We start from the raw sequence: 22,418 nt of genomic DNA, 5'->3' as shown, positions 1-22,418 counted from the left end.
AATTAGTATTGATGTTATCTCTCTCATTTCTGATATTGGTATTATCTATATCTCTTCTCACTTTTCTGGTAAGTCTGCCTAGAAAACTCTTATGTTTTTATGAAGCTTCTCAAAGAATCAGCTTTTAGTTTCATTTATTTTCTATTATTTTTTTGAGACAGAGTCTTGCTTTGTTGCCCAGGCTAGAGTGAGTGCCGTGGCGTCAGCCTAGCTCACAGCAACCTCAAATTCCTGGGCTCAAGCAATCCTCCAGCCTCAGACTCCCAGGTAGCTGGGACTACAGGCATGTGCCACCATGCCCGGCTAATTTTTTCTATATATAATAGTTGACCAATTAATTTCTTTCTATTTTTAGTAGAGACGGGGTCTTGCTCTTCCTCAGGCTGGCTTCGAACTCCTGACCTCGAGCAATCTGCACGCCTCGGCCTCCCAGAGTGCTAGGATTACAGGTGTGAGCAACTGTGCCTGACCTATTTTCTATTATTTTTTATTTTTTAGACAGGGTCTCACTCTGTCACCCAGGCCAGAGTACAATGGTGTAATAATAGCTTACTGCATATTTGAACTCCTGGACTCAAGTGATCCTTCCACCGGAGTGTCTCAAGGTGCTGGGATTACAGGCATGAGCCACCATGCCCAGCTCTTTTCTATTTCATGGATTTCTGTTTTGATACTTCTATCTTTGGCTATTATTTGCTCTCTTTTTAGTAATCTAATTTCATAAGATAGAAGCTAAGATCATTAAATTTATTTGCTATAAATTTTCCCCAAAGTACTGCTTTACTTGCATTCCACAAATTTTTATGTGTTTTTGTTTTTATTTAGTTAAAAATAATTTCCTAATTTCCTTTTTAAATTTCTTCTTTGACCCATGTGTTACTCAGAAGTGTTACTGACTTTCCAAATATCTGGGGATTTTCCAGATATCTTTCAGTATTGTTTTTCCCTCCCTCCCTCCCTCCCTCCCTCCCTCCCTTCCTTCCTTCCTTCCTTGTCAAGTGCAGTAGTGAGGAAGGGGGGAAAATAGTAGAGCAAGGAATTCAATCTATAACTGACTGTGAACAATCAAGTGAGATAACTCACTATCTTCAGACCAGCCACATTACTGTTTTTCACTGTGGTCACAGAACCTACTTTGCATGATTTGAATTTTTTCCAATATATTGAGACTTACTAGGCCAGAATATGATTCATTTTGGTCAGTGTTCCATAAGCATTTGAAGGTAATGTGTACTCTGCTGTTGTTGAGTGAAGTGCTCTATAATTGTTAATTACATAAAGCTGGTTGATGATGTCTTTCCAGTCTTCTGTATCCTTACTGATCTGATGGCTACTTGTTCTAGCAATTATTTAGGGAGAGGTGTTGTAATCTGATTGATGCACGACATTTTAAATTTTAATGAAGTCCAATTTATCCATTTTTTATTTTGTTGCTTATGCTTTTGGTGTCACATCTAAGACTCCACTGCCAAATCCAAGGTCACAAAGATGTTCCCATACATCTTCTCAAAGTTTTATGGTTTTAGCTCTTATATTTAGGTTGTTTATTCACTTTGAGGTAATTTTCATATATGGTGTAAGGATGGGGTACAACTTCATTTTTTTGTATGTGGAAATCTAGTTGTCCCAGCATCATCTGTTGAAGAAGAGACTATTCTTTCCTTACTGAATAGATTTAGAACCCTTGTTCAAAATCAATTGGCTATAGATATATTGGTTTATTTCTAGACTTTCAATTCTATTCCATTGTTATATATTTCTATCCTTATGCCAGTCCCACACTATTTTGATTATTATAGCTTTATAGTAAGTTCTTAAATCAGGAAGTGTGAGTCCTCAAACTCTGTTGTTCTTTTTTAAGATTGTTGTGGCTATTCAGGGCCCTTACCAATTCCAAATGAATTTAAGGATCTGTTTTTCCATTTCTGTAAAAAAGGCTGTTAGAATTTTGACAGGGATAGCTTTGAGGAGTATCAACATATTAACAATATTGTCTTCCTATCTATGAACATGGGAAGTATTTTCATTTATTTAGTTCTTTAATTTCTTTCAGCAACGTTTTATAATGTTCAGTGTACACATCTTTTACTTCCTTGGTTAAATTCACCCCTCGGTATCTTACTCTTTTAGATGCTACTGTAAATGGAATGGGTTTCTTAATTTCCTTTTCAAATTATTTATTGCTTGTGTATAGAAACACAACTGATTTTTGTGTGATCGTGTAGCTTGCAACTTTGCTGAATTCATTAGTGCTAGTAGCCTTCTTGTGAATTTGTTGAGATTATATACACACACACACATATATATAGGATCATGATATCTGTGAATAAAGATGGTTTTACTTCTTCCTGTGAACTCTACAAACTACAAACTCTAGTGTCACCTTGGCCTCCTCAGACTCCCAGCCCCGTCATCTGAAATCAGGGAGATTGGCAAACTCCTCCTGGTTTGCCCTCCTGTACCACAGTCTGAAAACCGCTTCCAGGTAGTGAAGCAGGGCAATTATAGGATTCACCATGTTTGTTTCTAACCTCTCAGAGATCACAGTACTTCATTGCCCAATGTTCAATGTCTTGAAAAATCACTGCTTAATTTATTTTGTCAGTTTTTTTAAATCATTTTAGGTGATGGTTAATTTAATGTGTCAACTTAACTGGGCCACTGGGTACCCAGATATTTGGTCAAACATTATTCTGAGTGTGTCCATGAGGGCGTTTACAGATGAGATTAATATTTGAATCAACAGACTGTGCAAAGTAGATTGCCCTCCCTAATATGGGTGAGCCTTAACCAATCAACTGAAGACTTGAATAGAACAAAATGACTGAGTAAGGACCTCCTACTGCCTGGCTGCTTGACCTGAATCAGCCTTTTCCTGCTTTTGGACTCAATCTGAAACATCGGCTCTTCTTGGAAAAGAAATTTGCAGACTTCTTGACAGGAGCTGACATCAGTGGCTCTCGTGGTCCTCAAGCCTTTGGACTCAGACTGGAACTATACCAACACCTTTCCTGGGTCTCCAGCTTGCCAATTACAGATCTTAGAATTTCTCCGCCACTGTAATCACATGAGTCAATCCTTATTTAAAAAATCTCTTTACATACAAACATACACACACATCCTGTTGGTTCTGTTTCTCTGGAAAACCTAAAATACAGGTGGAAAGGCAAATCTGCTCCTAGTTACTCCATCTTGGCCAGAAGTGTAAGTGTAATGTATTTTTAAGAGTATTTTATTACAAGACAAGTAATTACAATGACAGTCATGAATATTTTTTTCTTACTCTTCTGCAAGATTCATACTTTCATCACAGCCATGAGGTAGGGTTCTTTGCACTATCTGAATAAAATACAGGATACAGAAAGAGAGGAAGGTACTATAGGAAAAAGTGGAGGGCACAGATTAGGACATAGGACTTTGTAATTTACAAAACATTTCCATATATATTTCTCATTTCATCTTCTGAAAACCTGTGAGGCTAAACTGTTAAGTACTTTTAGTCCCACTGTACATATATTAAGTTCAGATGACTTTACCCAAGGCCAGATAGAATCATGACTTGAACTCAAAACTGGTGACTTGAAAGTACTTGCTCTGACATATGATTTTGAAGTCAAGAAACACTGGCTATGGAGACACTTGACTGAAGGAAAACCATTGGGATTTGCAATCAATCAGACCTATGTCAGAATTTTTTTCTGTCTTAGACTTTGACCCAATTGATCCTATCATCTTTTCACTCTCCCATATGCCCTGTCCTCACTTCTTTCTTTATGTAACTTAGATTTCATGGTACCTCAAGACCCTCATCCTTTTCTTGTTTCAACATAACCTAATGACTGTTTTCATGTCAAATTTAAGACCACTAAACTCAAGTGGGTCCTTAGTGCACTATGCTTATTTTCCTAGTCCAGTGGTTCTCAGACTTCTTCGTACATCAGAATAACCCAGAGGGCTTTTAAAACACAAATTGTTCACCCACCCCCACAGAGTTTCTAATTCAGTATGTTTGGGATGTGCCCCAAGAATCTGCATTTCTAACATATCCTCAGGTGATATTGGTGCTGCTGGTCCAGGAATCATATTTTGCTCAAGACCATAAGCACATTTCTACTTTCCTAATTGAGCATCTCTTCAAATCTTCAATTCCTTCTGCCCCATACTCACTCTCGCTGAGGAAACAGAAGCAAACGGAAGGTAATTTCTATGTGCTCCCAACACCACACTGACCTACCTGTCTCTCTGATGTCATCCCCTACTTGGTCATTCTGATCCATCTGCAAAATCTTCCTTGCTTTTCTGCAAATGTACCCACATTGTCCCCACTTCAGGGATTTTTCACTGACTGCCTGGAATGCTTTTCTTTCTAGATATTTGCCTGATTTGATCCTTTGCTTCCTCCAGATCTGCTTACATGTCCCCTTATTAGAAAGGCCCTTCAAGATCACACTACAAAAATTAGCAATCCTCCCCAAAATTAACCTAGCACCCCATCTTCCCTGCCTTGAATCACTTTTCTCCCCGGCACTTATTCTCACCTGATAGTTTACTTAGTTGACTATTTGTTTACCATCTATGTTTAGCTCTGTGGAGACTATGAATGGAAGGGAGGTATTATAGAAGCAGCCAGATTCCCTGGGATTAGAGAGAGTTCATGACAAGAGAAGAGACAGCATATGTAATCCATTTACCTGAGAAATCTGAGAAAGAAAGGAAAGAAACAGGAATAAGAAGCAGCAGGCTCAAGCAGAGGTTTCTTAAGATGCAAAGGCAGACCTGAAGACACAGGGGTCAGGACCAATGCAAAGAGAAAGTTTAAAGATGCTGAATACTGGCCTGATGCAGTGGCTCATGCCTGTAATCCTAGCACTCTGAGAGGCTGAAGCAGGAGGATTACTTGAGCTCAGGAGTTCAAGACCAGCCTGAACAACAGCAAGACGCCATCTGTACTAAAAATAGAAAAATCAGCTGGGCATGGTGGTGTGTACCTATAGTCCCAACTAATCAGGAGGCTGAGGCAAGAGGATTGCTTGAGCCCAGGAGTTTGAGGTTGTTGCAATGAGCTATGATGATGCTACTGCAATCTACCCAGGGTGACTCAGTCTTAAAAAAAAAAAAAAAAAAAAAAAGATGCTGAAAACTATAAGGATGTGTAGGTGAAAAAGTGGCTTAAATGTCTGAAAGAAACAGGCTCACAGAGATTTTCCCTTTGTTTTTAAAGTAAGTATCTATGAGTTTACTACATGTAGGGCACTGTGGGGAAACAGTTCATACTCATTGTGACATCAGATTCAGTTAATCTTCCCAACAACTCTAGGAAGTAGGAATGATCACCTAGGGCTTTTTGCACATAATCAAAGACATCCCACTGACAGATCTCCACACTACAAAAATACCACTCAAACTTCTCCTCCCGAACAGTTCCATCCTTCCTTTCTCCCTCCCCTTACTTACAATTGATCCTATAAGGTCTCTAACTTCAGGGCCTCATGCATTCAAACACAAGATCTTCGGAGTAAACTTTCGTGGAAGGGACTGAACAACAGCTTAACCACTCAGGTAGTTATCAAGCTGTGCACACAGAGAATCACTAATACTCAAAGAATCCAAATGCCACTCTGACTCACAGGATCCACCTCTGTTGACTGACTCCACAGTGTCTTCATATTAATTCACCCTCAGATGAGTTCCTGGAGCTATGCCAAATAATTTTCCATCACAGCAGCTGCTCCAAATCCATTCTTCACATTCTTTTTAGCTGTCCAGTTTCACCCTCAGCCCCTCCACTTTCAGCAGAAAGCAGTCATTCACCAAAAACATGGAGGACACCCAACAGAAGCTGTTTCAACCTCCCCTCCACTTCAAACTTTCATCTTACTCTGAAGAATACTCTTGCTCTCGGCCTTAACGCCATCTTTGTAGAAACCTCCGCGCCAGGAGAGCCAAGTGGAGGAAGAAGCGAATGAGCAGGCTGAAGCGCAAAAGAAGAAAGATGAGGCAGAGGTCCAAGTAAACCGCTTGCTTGTGCACACGTGAAGGCCACAAGATTAGAAACATGGAATGCCAGAGTCCGGGGACGCTAGTAAAAGTTGTTGGACTGCATGCTACTGTCTAGAACTTGCCTCTCAGTGGATCTAGAACTTCACCGCCATCTGTTCGCCAAGGCCACCTCTGAGAGAACCATCTTGCTCATACCAAAACAGTCCCTACTGGTCCTTTGCCCTGGACCTGACATACAGGACTAGTTCTGTTCTCAGTCGTGGCGGAGTGTAACAAGTATACAATAAATCACCTGCTGTTTCAGCTGAAGAATCAAAAAAAAAAAAAAAAAAGAATATTCTTTCCTCTGTCATCACTATTCCTGCAATTGGTGACAAACATACAGATTCCTTTCCAACATCTGTATCCCATTCTTGCCTTATCTTACTACATAGACTTGGACCTCCAAAACAATAGTGATAATGACCACCCTTATCTTGCTCCTGACTTAACCTGCAGACCTTCAGTGTTTTCTCATTTAGCCATACTTTCAGTGTTTCCCCATTAAGAATGGGCCTGGCCACTGATTCTCACAAAAAATGCTTAGTTTTTTTTGTTTTTTTTTGTTTTTTTGATTGATTAAGACAAGGTTTTGCTCTGTTGCCTGGGCTAGAGTGTGGTGGCATCATCATTGCTCACTGCAACCTCAAACTTCTGGGCTCAAGAGATCCTCCTGCCTCAGCCTCCCAAGTACTAGGATTACAGGTATGAGCCACTGCACACAGCCAATGATGTTATTTTAAATGTCTCAAGGATAGAATATCCACAAGGAGTCAGTTCCAGGCTCATCCAAAACCTCTTTTCTGTGATAAAGCTTTTTCTATATACTATTCTGCTGACACTGACAGAGAATACATCAAGTATATTCACATTACCCTTTTAAAATTTTTTAACATATATTATCTTTTAGGCATTTTAATCACAAGTCAGCTATTAGCTGAAATGTTTATTTTAGTATCTTCTTTATCACCAAATAATTTTCTTTCTGAAATGACTATAGATGCAGGATACATTTGCTTATTTTGCAAAAAGTACAAATAGGTGAATGGCCTATAAAAGTGAAAAAATTATAAATTGAACCATATAGTTTAACTAGTGGCCAGCAGGGCTGAATACTCTTAGGAAAATCTTACTAGAAAAAAAATTAGACAACCAGCTTTATGACATAAACCAGCCAACAGAAAACCAATTTCAAAAACAATCCTCAGATGTTTAATAATGTATATTTTTATGACATGACTTTCAGCTGTTGTTTCACCTTCCAGCTAGACTGAATCAGATTTTAACCACCCTTATGGCATTGTACATATGCAGGAAGCAAATGCAATCTATTGAAGCGAAGCAGTGTGTGTAAAGGGCTCAATTAAATGGTAGAATGTTTCTTGTAAATTAAAGCCCTATTGAATAATCATCTTCCATGCAAATTATCTTTCGTAGGATGTTCCAACAATGTGCCATCATCATATGTAGCTGCTTTAATACATGCTTATTTGCAATGCTTGACATAATGAATTCTCCCTCTTTATTCCCTTAGAAATGAGAATGAGAATTTAAGCTTTTTAATTTTTCCTTGCTAGACTGCCTTTGTGAATATACCAGTAAGATACTATTTTTCCATAACCTACAGTGCAAAAGAATGATTTAACCAGATGCACACTAGTACATTTATCAGAAAAAACAAGTTATAATGGATTTCTGATGGAAAAATACCATATTAATCTCTCCTCCCTCAAAAAAATAAATTTTCCCTGGAAGCCCAGAAGCTCACTCTTAATCCTTATCTCAAACCTTTAAAGTTCCTTAGAAGAAAGTCATATGCTAAAATGTAAATACACAAAATAGAGAATGTTTGCATAATGCATCAGGAGAGTCCACGTTTTTTAAAATGTATACAAAATTGTATGTTGCATGTACAGATATGTGCATTTTCTGAGACGAGTCCAAAGTTTTTATTAGTCTCAAAGAGGTCAAAAATCCACAAAAATATTAAGAATTACCAAGAAACCTAAAAGATACAGTATCTCAGGGTCATACTTTGATCTTACAGGTACAGAGGTTTGATTGATATCCCAGTAGATACTTATTTAGTTACCTTGCTGCTGATGCTGCACATTTGTCACACAAAACAAAAATTCCCATTCAAAAGAACAAACTTAAAATATTCAATTGTAGTCATTTCTTAAAACGTAAAGAGAGATTCCACATATCCTCCCTGAGCAGTCTTATGTGCATATGATGTATTAACCTACACCCTGAAAAGAATGATTGGCAAAGGTGTTACAGGGGGACTCTGAGAGTCATATGCCACTCCGTAGACCAGAGCCCTCATGCATCAGCAGAAAGCTGGGAAAGAAAGGCTAATTCAGTGTCACAATTTCATGCTTCATCAGAGTCTCTGTAAATGTATGCCTTCTTTCCCTCTACCCCCAAATGCTTCTAAAAGTCCTTAGCTTAACTATTAACTAAATCATAAATATTGAATTGCACTTAAAAAAATTTTCTCAGAGGTCTAATGTAATGGGCTAGGAAAATCCAAGTGACCTTCGGGTTCAATTAAATACCACAATTGCTACAATAGCAATGACCACCGAGTATGTAAGTACCTGAGTCCTGTTATAAACTCACTACCAAAACCACCACACTTCTAGTTAAGCACAATCTCAGGTTCTATTCAGAATTAATGTGCCCACAGAAACCCTAAATTACAACCCATGATCCTGCAAGGAAGGCAAAAACTTCCTGATAAAGCTAGTGTGGCAGAAACACTGCAGACTATCTGCATTTACCCAGCTGTGGGGGGGGGGGGGGGGAGCAGCTAGAACAAGTAAAACTTTTGAAAGTTTAAAATTAAAGAAAATAAAATCAGCACTGCAAAAAGATTTCAGATTTTTCCCAGTAAAAAGAAAATAGAATCTTGTGCAATCCCCAAGCAGTCACAAACACAAAACGTATTAGGGACATACTTATGTACACACTTAATTACCACAAAGAAAAATAATCAAATGCTTGCTTTCACAAACTGTCATTGCACTATATACACTAAATTTCATTTTTCTTCATACTTTAAATTTTACCATATATTTTCTTAAATAATTTATTTTATAGAAAAATAACAAATTTGTTCATTCTTAATTATATCTATTATGAGTCCAGTGGGTCCTCATCCTCTTTGTGGTTAGGGGACATTCAAATGTTATGATTTTGGTGGCACACTTCAAAGGACAGGGTTACATACTCATTCATCACTCTCTACTTGATCCCTCTTCACCATTGTGTGTCAGTTTAAATAGAGCTTTTTACTGCCCTGACCTACATACTTACAAAGCAAAGTTCTTGCCTGCTCCAGTAAACAAGCAATCTTTCCTAGAGCACACTGGACCTGTGCTTTGCCTTTCACCATGCATCCTGGCCCACTTTTCATCACCTGACCACTCAGGCCGTTTGCCTCAATCACAGTATTTCTTCTACTGAAATAAAAATGAACATCCTTTTCTTCAAAATTTGATAACTGTCTGTGAAGGGTTAATAGCATAAGGTGCTACAACAGCACACAATTTGAAACCACTATGCTAATTAAGATGATCAGTTTTAAAATATTTTTAGTAAATTACTATATGTTACCTACAAAACCAAAGTAGAGAGACATATATAGAGTTTAAACCCTACAATTCAAGGATTTTCTCTGGTACCTAGTGTTCAAATACACTCTCTGCTAGATATTTAAGCCTCAATAATAATTTATCCTATGTCCCTGGCAATCTACCCACATGAATTCATTTAATCTGCACAACAACCCTGTGAGCTACATATAATACTTAGTATTATACCCATTTTATAATTGCAGAAACTCAAGCACAAAGAAGTTACACACTAACAAGGACCAGAACAAGATTCAAATCCAGGCAGTCTGAGGGCAAAGTCTGCTCTTAACCAGGGGACTCATTAGAATCCTGATTCTAATTCATTATTGGTACCATATTTGCTATAGTGGTTTTATCACTGAGAAGATTTGAACAAAACAGATTCAGATTTTATCATTTTCAAATACTTTCTTTGCATGACAAAGATTAGACAAATTATTAATCACAAAAACCACTCAGGTGCTGGATAGTCTCAGACTAAATGGTGATGAAACATACAGACATCTACAAAAAGGAACTCAAAGCTGAGTTCCTTCACTTCTCCAGATCATTTCCCCACCTATAAAATAACAGGGTTAAAATAGGTCATCTCTACAGTTCCCTCTGGTTAAAACACTGAACGGTTAATACGTAATTTAAAAACCAACAATTTAATAGATGATTTAAGGCACTGCTGCCCACCATCAATAAGGTCAAGTTACAATCAACTTGGGAAAGATCTAAAGTACATGATTTCTAAGTTACTCAAAGACATAAATATGCTATATACTTCAGGTTTCTAAATATGCTTTTTATTATCAAATATAGCCAAATTATGGAAAATGTGGCAAAAAGAAAACAAAAAAAAGATAGCTCATAACCTGGGTTAACACTATTAGCATTTTAGGGTATTTTCTTCCAATCTTTTCATTATGCATAGCTTTATTTATTTTTTTTTTTTACAGTTCATTCAGCATCAGAAATGCATAGCTTTAAATGATAGTCATAATTAGGGAGGAAGGGAAAAATGGAAGGAAGAAAGATCGTTCTTTTTTTTCCCTACTTGAACAACTTATAATAGGGATTTTTCATTGTGCCACAGATTCTATGTGATCTGCCCTCCCCACCATTACTACCAATTAGGGTATTTTCAACCTGTTCAACCTCTTGCAACTAACTCTCTTCCCTGTGACTCTCCCCTTCCTTCACTCCACTGCAGCCCTTGATATTCTTGTTCTTAGAACATGTAAGGCACATTTCCAACTGACCCTTTGTACTTAATGTTTCCTTTGCTTCAAATACTCTCCCTCAAGATACCTGCATATCAAGTTCTTGCTTATTTTAAGTCCTTACTCCAAAGTCACTTTCTCTAAAGTGAGATCTTCTTTGGCAACCCTACCTAAAACATCAAGACCTCACCCTGAAATATTTCATATCTACCCCCCCTACTGTTTTCTTCTTAACACTTATCCTTTACATGTTATTTTACTTATTATTTACATGTTTATTTTCTATATTCACTACTAAAATTTAAGCTTTATGAGGGCAGGTATTTTGTCTTTATTGATTTCCTAGCATCTAGCAAAGTACCTAACACATGCCAAATGCCCAATAAATATTTGCTGGTTAAATAATCTCTACAATCATCCAATTAAATGGTTATATCCAATTTCATCAAGGACTTTTCTAATAATTCCCCTACTGATGGACATACTGGTTACTGACAATTTTTTACTAGTCTAAATAATGCTCTAATGTAGGGGTCGGCAAACTTTTTCTGGAGAGGATCAGATAGTAAATATTTTCTGCTTTTGCAAGGTCTCTATCGTACCTACTCAACTCTGCCACTGCAGCACAAAAGCAGCCACAGATAACAAATGGTTTCGGGTCACAGCAGGCCAGATTTAGACTGCTTCGTTGAATGTTTTTGTGCATGTATCTTTTTCTATCTTTTCAATTAGTATATTTATGGTTCTTGATATGCTCTGTCAAATTGCTTTTCAAAATGAAAATTATAAGGAAGCAGAGCAACTGGAATACCCACGTGGTGCTGGTAGGAGTATAAACTGATATAGCTACTTTGGTTTTTATTCATTTTTTTTCTTTTTCTTTTTTTTTTTTTGATAAAGCTACTTCAGAAAACTGGCAGTAACTACTAAAGCTGAGTATGTATACCCTATGACTCAGCAATCTGTTAAGATATTTATTTTCTTTCAGAAAGGCTGTGTTAGATACTGGAAGGAGCACAAGGGGTGCCAATAATGTCCTGTTTATTGATCTGAGTACTAGCCACATGCATTCAATTTGTAAAAATTAATCAACTGTATACATTGATATGTTCAATTTTTGTATGTACATTAAACTTCAACATTTTAAAAGGAAAAAAAGATGAATACCATATTCCCATCAGTAAAACATATGAGAATAACCTCCTCTCTCTATCCTTCCACTCACCAGAAATAAGTATTGTTTCATTTGATATTTTTGCAAATTTGATAGGTTAAAAAAAGTTTCTGGGTTGCCATACTATTTTGTGTTTAATCCTAGCAAGGCTGAACATTTCTCGTCTTTAAATTATTCTTCATTTTATCCATTATTCACTGAGTTTTATTATTTTTTGGTAAACCCTGTGAAAATAAAACAACAATACAATGTCATAAAGACATCAACTCTTTGTCATGTTGCTGCAAATATCTTTTTTGTCATTGTTGTTCATGAAAGAGTGATTTTTATTAGGACCTACTGCATGTGAGCCCCCACATTGGACCCATTAATGAACAGTTATTAGAAGTCATAGATGGCCATGAGGGGTCTGGCCTTAAGGAATGCTTAAGTAGTCTTCCAGTGCTGCGAGGCAGTCTCTTTGATTTTTTAGCTGGTATTATACATTCACTTTGTTTCACACTTTATGGTCTATGTCTTCCCACTCTACCATGCATTGGAACCAATGTCTCCTATGGCTCAAGTTTACCCAGGGCAGGCCAGTGCCTGCTGCAAATATTTTCTCCAGACTTCTCCCTCCTTTTTAATTTCATTGTTTCTTTAAAATGAAGTTTAAGTTGTCATATGGCCAAAATGACTGAACTTCTTACCAGTATGTCTCTTTCTCAAAATCATAGAGATAGAACTACACTTATTTTCAATAAAAATATTGTTTATTATATAATGTGTAAGGATATGCTTATTTCTCAGGCCAACAGTATGCTCTTATACAATTAAATAAAATACTTATTTGGATGATTAACAGGAAAGCATCAACTAAGAAAGATATTAAGGCAAATCAATAGGATGAGTTTTGACATCAAAAATAACTTTTAATAGGAAAAACCCTAAACTTCTGAGACAATAACTTCGTTAATAGAAAGTATAGATTTTGTACCTTATCTATGTATAAACACATCATTAGAAAAAGAACAATGGAAATTTACTTTGTGGTAAGACTTCTAACAGAAAAAAGGCAGCCAGCTAGCCAAAAAACAATTTAAGACTACAGATATATATAATCTCAAGAAAAGTCATATATCAAATATTTTCATAAGTGAAATATATTCATAGATGGGATATTATTTATAACAATATATACTTTTCATTGAATATATTCATATTCATTTTCTATATTCAAAAGGAAAATATATGACTACACTAGCATGTTATCATTAGCTTTCAAAAGCATAACATTCCTTAAAATGCTGCTCTGAAGGTAGAATAAGAATACCTTCAGCTAAAATTTCACAAAAATCTTCAAAAGCTGTTCATTATGGGTAAACAATATGGAGGTTTCTCAAAAAACTAAAAATAAAACTACTAAACAATCCAGCAATCCCAGTACTGGATATACATCCAAAGGAAAGGAAATCAGTATATCAAAGGGATACCTGCATCCTCATGTTTATTACTGCACTATTCACATAGCTAAGATGTGGAATCAACCTAAATGCCCATTGACAGATGAATGGATAAAGAAAATGTGGTGTATACACACAATGGAATATTATTCAGCCATAAAAACAGAATGAAATCCTGTCATGAGCTTGGAGGACATTACGTTAAATGAAGTAAGTCAGGCACAGAAAGATAAATACTGCATGTTCTCACTCATGTAGGAGGTGAAAAAAAATTTTGAGATTATGGAAGTAAAGAGTAGAATTGAAGTATTAGAGGCCAGGAAGAATAGGGGAGAAGGGAGCATGGGGAGAGGTCGTTTAACAGATACAAGCTCACATCTAGATAGGACAAATGAATTCTGATATACTTCAGCACTATAGCATGAATATGGTTAACTATAATTTATTGTATATTTTCAAAAGGCTAGAAGAGAGGATTCTGAATGTTTACAACACAAAGAAATGTTTGAGGTGATGGGTATGCTAATTGCTCTAATTTGATCATTATACATTGTATACACATATTGAAATATCACTGTATCTCATATGTACACTTATGGGTCAACAATAAAACGGAAAAAATGCACTCTACACATTAAGATTTTATACATGTTATGTATGTAAGTCATATCAATATCAAAAAAACTAAAATCTTCAAATGCTATTTAAACAAGATTTTAATCATTTTTAGTGAAGATGTTCCTCAAATGTAGTTTAAGTAGGAGAGGCATTTCAGTTTGATTTTGGAAATATGACATAGGAATCCTTTTCTGGCATCTGGGTGAACCCAAGCAGATATGGAAAAATTTTAAGCAGGGAGAGTTGGAGAGGCTGGTGGAAACAGGAACCTAAACAGGTGATACAACTGTACTGAACCTAGCGGAGTACCAGTGAAACGGGAGATCTAATTAACAGTAGTGGGTTGTATCAATATCCATGAATCAGTTTGGTAGGGTTGCCATAACAAAGTACTACAAACATGGTGCCTTTCTGTTGTTACAGAAATTTATTAATATTTCAGAAAATTCTGGAGGCTGTGAACATGCTTAGTTTCTTCTGAAGCCTCTCTCCTTGGCTTGCAGATTGCTGCCTTCTCACTGAGTCTTCATATAGCTTTTCCTCTGTGTGCACCCCCCAATATCTCTTTGTGTGTCCACATTTCCTCTTCTAATAAGGACACCAGACTAAATTGCATCAGGGTCCACTCTATCAGCCTCATAACTTAATCACCCTCTTAAAGAAAAGGTCCTGGCCCGGGCGCGGTGGCTCACGCCTGTAATCCTAGGTCTCTGGGAGGCTGTGGAGGGCGGATCGTTTAAGCTCAGGAGTTCAAAACCAACCTGAGCAAGATCAAGACCCCGTCTCCACTATAAATAGAAAGAAATGAATTGGCCAAATAATATATAGAAAAAATTAGCCAGGCATGGTGGCGCATGCCTGTAGTCCCAGCTACTCGGGAGGCTGAGGCAGAAGGATTGCTTGAGCCCAGGAATTTGAGGTTGCTGTGAGCCAGGCTGACTCCACGGCACTCACTCTAGCCTGGGCAACAAAGTGAGACTCTGTCTCAAAAAAAAGAAAAGAAAAAAGAAAAGGTCGTATTTTCAAAAACTGTCATATTCTGAGGCACTGGGGGTTAGGGCTTCAATATATGAATCTGGAGGGACACATTCAGCCCATAAAAAGTCAATATACTGGTTGTGATATTATAAATATAACTTTACAAAATGTTACCATTGGGGCCGGGCGCTGTGGCTCACGCCTGTAATCCTAGCTCTTGGGAGGCCGAGGCGGGCGGATTGCTCAAGGTCAGGAGTTCGAAACCAGCCTGAGCAAGAGCGAGACCCCGTCTCTACTATAAATAGAAAGAAATTAATTGGCCAACTGATATATATATATAAAATTAGCCGGGCATAGTGGCGCATGCCTGTAGTCCCAGCTACTCGGGAGGCTGAGGCAGAAGGATCACTGGAGCCCAGGAGTTTGAGGTTGCTGTGAGCTAGGCTGACGCCATGGCACTCACTCTAGCCTGGACAACAAAGCGAGACTCTGTCTCAAAAAAAAAAAAAAAAAAAAAAAAAATGTTACCATTGGGGGAAACTGAGAAAAGTATGCAAAGAACCTCTCTGTATTATGTCTTACATTGCAAGTGTATCTACAATTATCTCATGGGGGGGGACCTATAGATGGTAAAGGATAACAAAACCAGGTGGAAGATAACAAAAGACATGAAGTTCAACAAAACTAGGTGATAAGGTGCCCCAGATAAGCAGTCAAGGCTAAAACACCCACAAAAATAGGACCCACACTAGATCAGCAACTGGGCAAATTTTTGTTGTTTAAGCCACGCAGCCTGTGATTCTCTGTCATGGCAACTCTAGCAAACTAATATTGGGGGAAAAAAGTATTCCTAGCTAGTTAAGAATTAACAGATATTATTAACTCTGTCCTAGAAATATGAAGTCCTGTAACAGAAAGAGGAAGCTTTTGATATGTGGTGATTATGCCTTAAATAATGCAATTGATAAAATTTAATAATAATAAATATTTACAAGGGAAAATATAAGGGAAAACTGAAGGGACACAATATTTGCAATGAGAAAAGGACAGAAAAGGTTAAAGTAGTATCAGTTTTGAGGAAAACCAGAAAGAAACCAAGATGTATCCTATGCCTGCAACAAAAGTTAACCAAAAGGTAAATGAATAATCCAAAAACAACCCAGCAAAGCAAGGGAAAGTAACAGAGGCAACTTTGTATAATCCTTTAGAATTAAAAAAGAGTTCTGTGTATTTTCTTTTAATGTTCAGCTAACAAAATCTTGATGATTAACAAACAAAAAACATTTTTAAGCATCAAATGAAAAGACATTTGCAATGGGCTTTAATGGAATTCTGGTTCTTTGCAGGGTTGTTTTTTTTTTTTTTACAAGCAGCTAAGAATTACTGGCCATTCAACAAATATTACTTTTTGTTCACATCTAGAGCTACAGAGGCCATATATTTTAATAGGAGAGTAAGGCAGAAGGGAAAGCTATTCTTTAAGGAGCAGCTACCAAGAGGGAATCTGTTCCCTGGTCCTAGGCCAGCCAAAGTTCAGGAAGATGAGAAGGAAAAAAGTTAGAGTAAAAATGGTTCATTTTATGGTAAGATTTTTAATGTTTTAAAAGATATTTTAAATGTTTTAATGTCTTCTTAAAGTTTTTTTAAATTATATTTCATGTGAAGTGTGTAATTTTCTTTTAAGACATACATGTTATTTTCCTTTCAATACAAAAGTATTGCTGATGTTCTAGACCACAACCCTTTACTTTCTATGTTATTTGCAAGTGTGATAACGTTTCTGAAATATATCCTCTTTTTCACTACAACCATTAGTATTACCAGTCTGAATTACCAGAGAAAAAAAGGTCTCCAAATGTTTAAGTCTAAGACTCTGCAAAACAAACTTGAATGCAGCTACATAATTTGCCTTTCTCCAGAAAAGCCTATTAAACTTTGTTGGCACTGGATACAAAATAAAATTCAAAAATTTGCATTTTCAGTTCTTTTGGTTTCTTGACCTTTATTTGAATTTGAGACTAAGCTTTACCAAACAACAGAATTTACACAGTAACTAGCCAACCACAGTCCTCATTATGGAATCTATGCAGTGCATTTGTTACCTAGGAAACGGACCAGAGCACAGGCAGAGTGCAATTTCACTATAGCAAAAGAATTCTCCAATCATGCTGGTAAATAAAGTCCATAAATCAACTCATCAGAAGCAAAGTCAAGAAGTATCGCATAAAAGTTAAGCTCAATGGAAACTTTTTTTAAAAGAAAAAAAGAAACCTGTGGGGCTTCTTTAGGCAACTGTGTAGATCTCTTAAGTAAATATTATGAGCAGGTTTCTTTACAAACACAAACTGTCAGAAAATAAACTGTTCAAAATAAATGGCTTCTCTCCAATCTTCAGCTACTCTATTTTTGACAGTACTTAAGAGAAAAAGCTTCTTTAGAGCCAGCCTCATACATCTGGTACAAGAGTATTAATCCAAGAATGAATTCTGCATTTTCGGCAAGCAGCATGCGGTTTGTGCTGTTCTTAATGCAAGAAGAAAAAGGCTGGAATGAGAGGTCACTCTCCACACCTCTCATGGTTAGACCTGCTTCTCTACCAGACTAAAAAAAATGTGAAAAAGGACTTGAAAATCACAAATCTATTATAAAGAATAAAATTGTTACTTTTCAGTTTTCCATTTCTTACTACTAATAATACTAGGTATTTGAGGGTTTTAGTTTATATAAAGTGGCCATTTTAAGTTTCCTTTAATGATACCACATTGATAACCAACAAACAGAAAAATGCCAGAAAAGTCCATAGATTGTAAAGCTATATTTAAAAATCCAATTTTATACAAATTCAAATTCCTGGAAGTAGTATTTGTCATAAGATAAAAAGCAGCAGAAAAAAATGTCAACCATGAAAAATGAAAAACAATTTATATGCCTTCCTGAACACCAGCTTACCAAAAGGGAAATCAGTTGAAAATATGTAAAGTTGTCTGGAATGCTTCTGGATTTACACTGAAATATTATTAATTACACAAAAAGCAAATAATTAATATCCACATATCAGTATTTAAAAAAAACAAACCTAGATATCATCTTTTAGCCAGCCTACCATAAAGACCACAGTGACATCCCAGAAAACTGTAAGCACAACTACAACTTTGTCAAAACAATTCTCAATACAGACCACACTTTGTTAATGTTTACACAGTGACTCTTTGTTAAAACTTATCACTACCACTGACAACCTAATAAATACACAAATAAGCAATTACATTTGCTAGCTTATCTTTTTTAATACTTCAAAGAGTAAATAAAGAGCATGTAGATCTAAGAGCTGAAATTCTGAGAATAGTCTAGAACTCCATTCCTCCATTCACAATGCCTGACCAAATTCCATCACCTTTTCTCTTTGGGCTATTCTTAATGGAAAAGGAACAGGAACATTGGTCAAGGGCCTACCAGAGCCACACATGAAGCTCTGTGCCTTTGTGGAGAATTTAAATTCATTTACGTAATCTCACTGGAAGTCAAAGCAGAAATAAAATTTGATCAACTCAAAGGGCTCTGCTTGATCACTGCTAAGTTTTAAGTAAAGAGTGCATAAATGTACATGCCAGGTATTTATAAAATTAGGTATGCAATAATAATCTGTTAATGTAACTAGGGCAAGAATCTAGGATAATTTTTTTCTCCTAGAAAAAACCCACTATATTAAGTATATTAAACTATTTCTTTTTATACTGATAAAAATCAGTTTGCCTAATTAAAAATATATTAAATTTTATATTGTTTTCTGGTTAATTTCTACATTTTACTTGATGGAAATTTAGATAACAAATAATTTTCCATCATAATGTTTTTAGTTCAAGTTTAATTTTTTAAAGAAAGCCTCCATTTTCTACATATAGCTGTACATATAATTGTCTGCATGCCCCCTAAAACTGCTTTTTTTAAAAAAAGGATATTGGTAACTGTCAGACTTAAGTTTATCAATATGGATTCTCACACAGTGGGCAAAAAAAACCCAAAAAAGTTTCCAGAAGTGAGCTGCAGATTGAGATCAATACAATGATATAAACCCACACATGCACCAAGAAATCCGAATCTGTAAAATTAATTTTGAGGGTACTTATACAACCTCATTTATTATTTGAATATACAAATACAACTGTTCACAAAGAAACCCAGCTAGCTAATTAAATATGAGAAATCAGAAATATCGCCCTACAGTGCTTTTCGAAACACTGTACCCAACACAGACAATCCTATCGTTGGGCTACATACATGTAATACGTGGAGTAAAATAGGGAAAGCACAATCATAGGTGGAAAAATCGGTTCTAACATCCATGTTCTTCTCTTACGTTGTGAAAGATCTCCTACCTTAAACCAGCAAAAAACGGAAAGGTGGAGCATTGTTTATTGCATTCCCATTTAACGCCCACCACGGAAGCAGTCACTACCTGACTCGCTTGTTAACTGTTTATCTAATAGGCAGAGGCTTCTGTCACGCTAATCCTAACAAGTCTGGGAAAAAACAAAACTTTACTCCAAAACTTCAAAAAAAGAAAACAAAACCCCAAATAAATATATATAATTGTAAAAATTACAGCCATGTTCTCTTCCTTCAAGTGTTTACCTAACCTTAAAAAAAAGAAAGAAAGAAAGCCATCAGAAAACCAAAAATCATATCCTTTGCTTTGGGTTTGATTTTGACTTGATGCTGGTCAGTCCAACCTCCTGCTAACCAGGGGAATCATGTCTTGATATATTTGATAACAAACACACATCACAGTGCGCGCAGCCTCAGATGAGGGTGGGGGGCGGAAGAGCCCTTCTGGAGAAAGCCCTCCTCCGTTAGAAACAATAAATAAGGGAGCGAAGCGGTGCACGTTCCTCCACACACGCCCCAAACGCACCTCAGCGTGCCTCCCGAGGAGGGAAACAAGTCGGGCGAAGCCCTGAACCACCTCTCTTTCTCCACAACCACCTCAAGACTTGGAAACTAAGGGGACAGATCTTTTCTTCCTCCTTCCCGCCCTCGTTCCCACCTCCAGCAGACCGGGAGCAGGAGAGCCGGACCCACGCAGCGCGCCCGCGGCCGCCGTGGCCAGCGGAGCTGCCGGGCGAGGGGCCGGCCCGGGCAGCCAGACCCGAGCGGCCGCCGGGGCTCTCTGCCCCTCACAGCCCCGAGCCCGCCGCCGCCGCCGACGGCCGACCGCCGGGTCTCTGCCCTCACTACGGCCTCGCTCCCCCCAGAGGAGACAAAAGAAGGGTTCGGCCGGGTCACCGCGCGGCCGCTGAGGGGGAAGCGGACCGGCCCCCGGCGCGGCCGCCCCCCACACAAAGGAACTCCCCGCCCGGGTCGCCGCGTCGGCGCGCTCGCGCCCGCCCCGCGCGCGGGCTCTCACCCACCTGCAGGTGTCTGTGCGTCTGTCCATAGGAACGCGGGCGGCGGGGGGGCCTGCGGGCGCCGGGCGGCCGGGGCTGGACGGGGCGGGACGGAGGGGAGCGAGGGCGGGGGGAGAGCGGCCGGAGAGCCGGGCGCCGGAGGCAGGCGGAGCGGGGAAGGCGCCCCGCGGGCGGCGGAGTGAGGCGCGGGCCGGGGGGCGGGGGCGCCAGCCTGGCTCGGCCGACCGGCGCGCGCCGCTCCGTGCGCCCCGAGCTCCGCGCGCCCGGCTCGGAGCGCGGCGGGCGGGCGGCGGGCGGGCGGGGGGCGGGGCGCGGGCGGGGCGGGGCGGGGCCGACGCGCGGGGCGGGGGCTCGGACCCGGGGCTCCTGCCGGCGCCGGAAACGCGCCGCGGTCGGCGGGACCCACAGGAAGTGTGTAACGACACCTCCTACGGCACGCACCGAGCTCGCGGCCTCGCTGCCCGGAGGAGGTGTGGACCGGCCCTCCCGCTACACACACGCGCGCACGCAGCGGCCGGCGCGCTGGCCCGGGAGCTTTGGAGCAGCCCGCCCTCCGCGTGCCCAAGCTCGGCCCCTGCTGCCCGACAGGTGTGGAGCCCTTGGTCCACGCCGCATTCCGAGCTGTGCGGCACCGCCTCCTACCACGCGCCCCGAGCCGCGGTCCCGCTGCACCTCGGGGCTCTGTACGCCTCCGCCTAAACGCCAGGAGCAGACAAAAACCTGCTCCCTTCTTGGATGTGTTATAACACATTGAGAAGAGTCACTCTACACCCAGGGATGTGCAAGAACACCTTCCTTCGAACGACATGCTAAATGCAGCCCGCAGTCACCAGCCACCAATGCCAGGTGGAGGTGCCTAACATCCAACTGCAACGCTGCCTGATAACACCTAAAACACGCTAAGACTAGGTCCACACCAGGGACACAAGAACACCCACCACCTGCACGGCTCAGCACGGCAAAGGTGAGGCTGGACATGTTACGTGCTACCAGGCTTCGTCCACCTTTATTTTGCCTGACACTTTCATAGAGCTTACTGTATGCCCAGGGTTGGCACTAAGTGCTTAGCAAATTCATTTGATCCTAAGAACTCTATGAAGTAGGTGCTATTAGCATTGCCATTTATGGATAAGGAAACTGAGGCACAGATAAATTAAGCTCAAGATCACATAGATAACTGAAGGAGCCCAGATTCATTCCAGGAGTCCGTGCTCTTAACTCCCTTTCTACTTACAGCACTGAGCATCTCCAAAATAGTGATAATGGTAATATAAACATTTAGAACATTGCCCACATCTTCGCCTCACCCCACCTGTGACAGATGAATACCTCAGTCACTCCTACCCTTAGGGTAGGAAGGGGAGAGAAGAATATGACTGAGGCAGAGAAAGAGGCTAACTGCTCAACAAACGATAAAGGATTCAGGATCCTACAAAACCCAGCAGGTAACTTCCATTGCCAGGCATGTTCTTTCCTGTATAGTAGCCTCCACCAGCCCCTGTCAGTCTCCAGAGCTGGTTCAGGTTGATGTTCTTAATACCTTCCTTCCTCTGTCAACACTATTCCTGGTCTAAACTGAACTTAAAAATCTGCACAAACATTTTTGACACAATAATGTTTGTACGAGAAAACCCCCCAAAAAACCTACATAGTTAATTGCTGTGTGTTCCAAAGATGCAACTCTGTGGAGAAATTGAAACCCTTGTCCAATGCTGATAGGAATGTAAGATGGTACAGCCACTATACAAAACAATATGGAGAGTCCTCAAAAAACTAAAAATAGAACTACTATATTATCTGGCAATCCCACTTCTGGGGATACATCCAAAAGAACCGAAAACAGGATCTCGAAGAGGTATCTGCACTCCCATGTTCATTGCAGCACTATTCACAATAGCCAAGCGATAGAAGCT

General features: G+C 39.2%; 1 protein-coding gene across 2 annotated transcripts in view; it reads right to left on the bottom strand.

Annotated features, from left to right (window-relative positions):
• Positions 1–20,591, bottom strand: part of KIAA1958 (KIAA1958 ortholog) — a 176,486-nt gene extending 155,895 nt beyond the window's left edge. For both annotated transcript variants that reach the window (XM_012768924.3, XM_012768921.3), the window contains exon 1: positions 20,509–20,591. The gene's annotated coding sequence lies outside the window, so the exon portion shown is untranslated. The remainder of the gene's footprint in view (positions 1–20,508) is intronic.
• Positions 20,592–22,418: the final 1,827 nt, after the last annotated feature.

Source organism: Microcebus murinus, chromosome 12 (assembly GCF_040939455.1).
Source record: "Microcebus murinus isolate Inina chromosome 12, M.murinus_Inina_mat1.0, whole genome shotgun sequence".
Classification (NCBI taxonomy): Eukaryota; Metazoa; Chordata; class Mammalia; order Primates; family Cheirogaleidae; genus Microcebus; species Microcebus murinus.
Note: the sequence above shows the minus strand (reverse complement) of the source record. Positions and strands in the feature narration are given on the sequence as shown.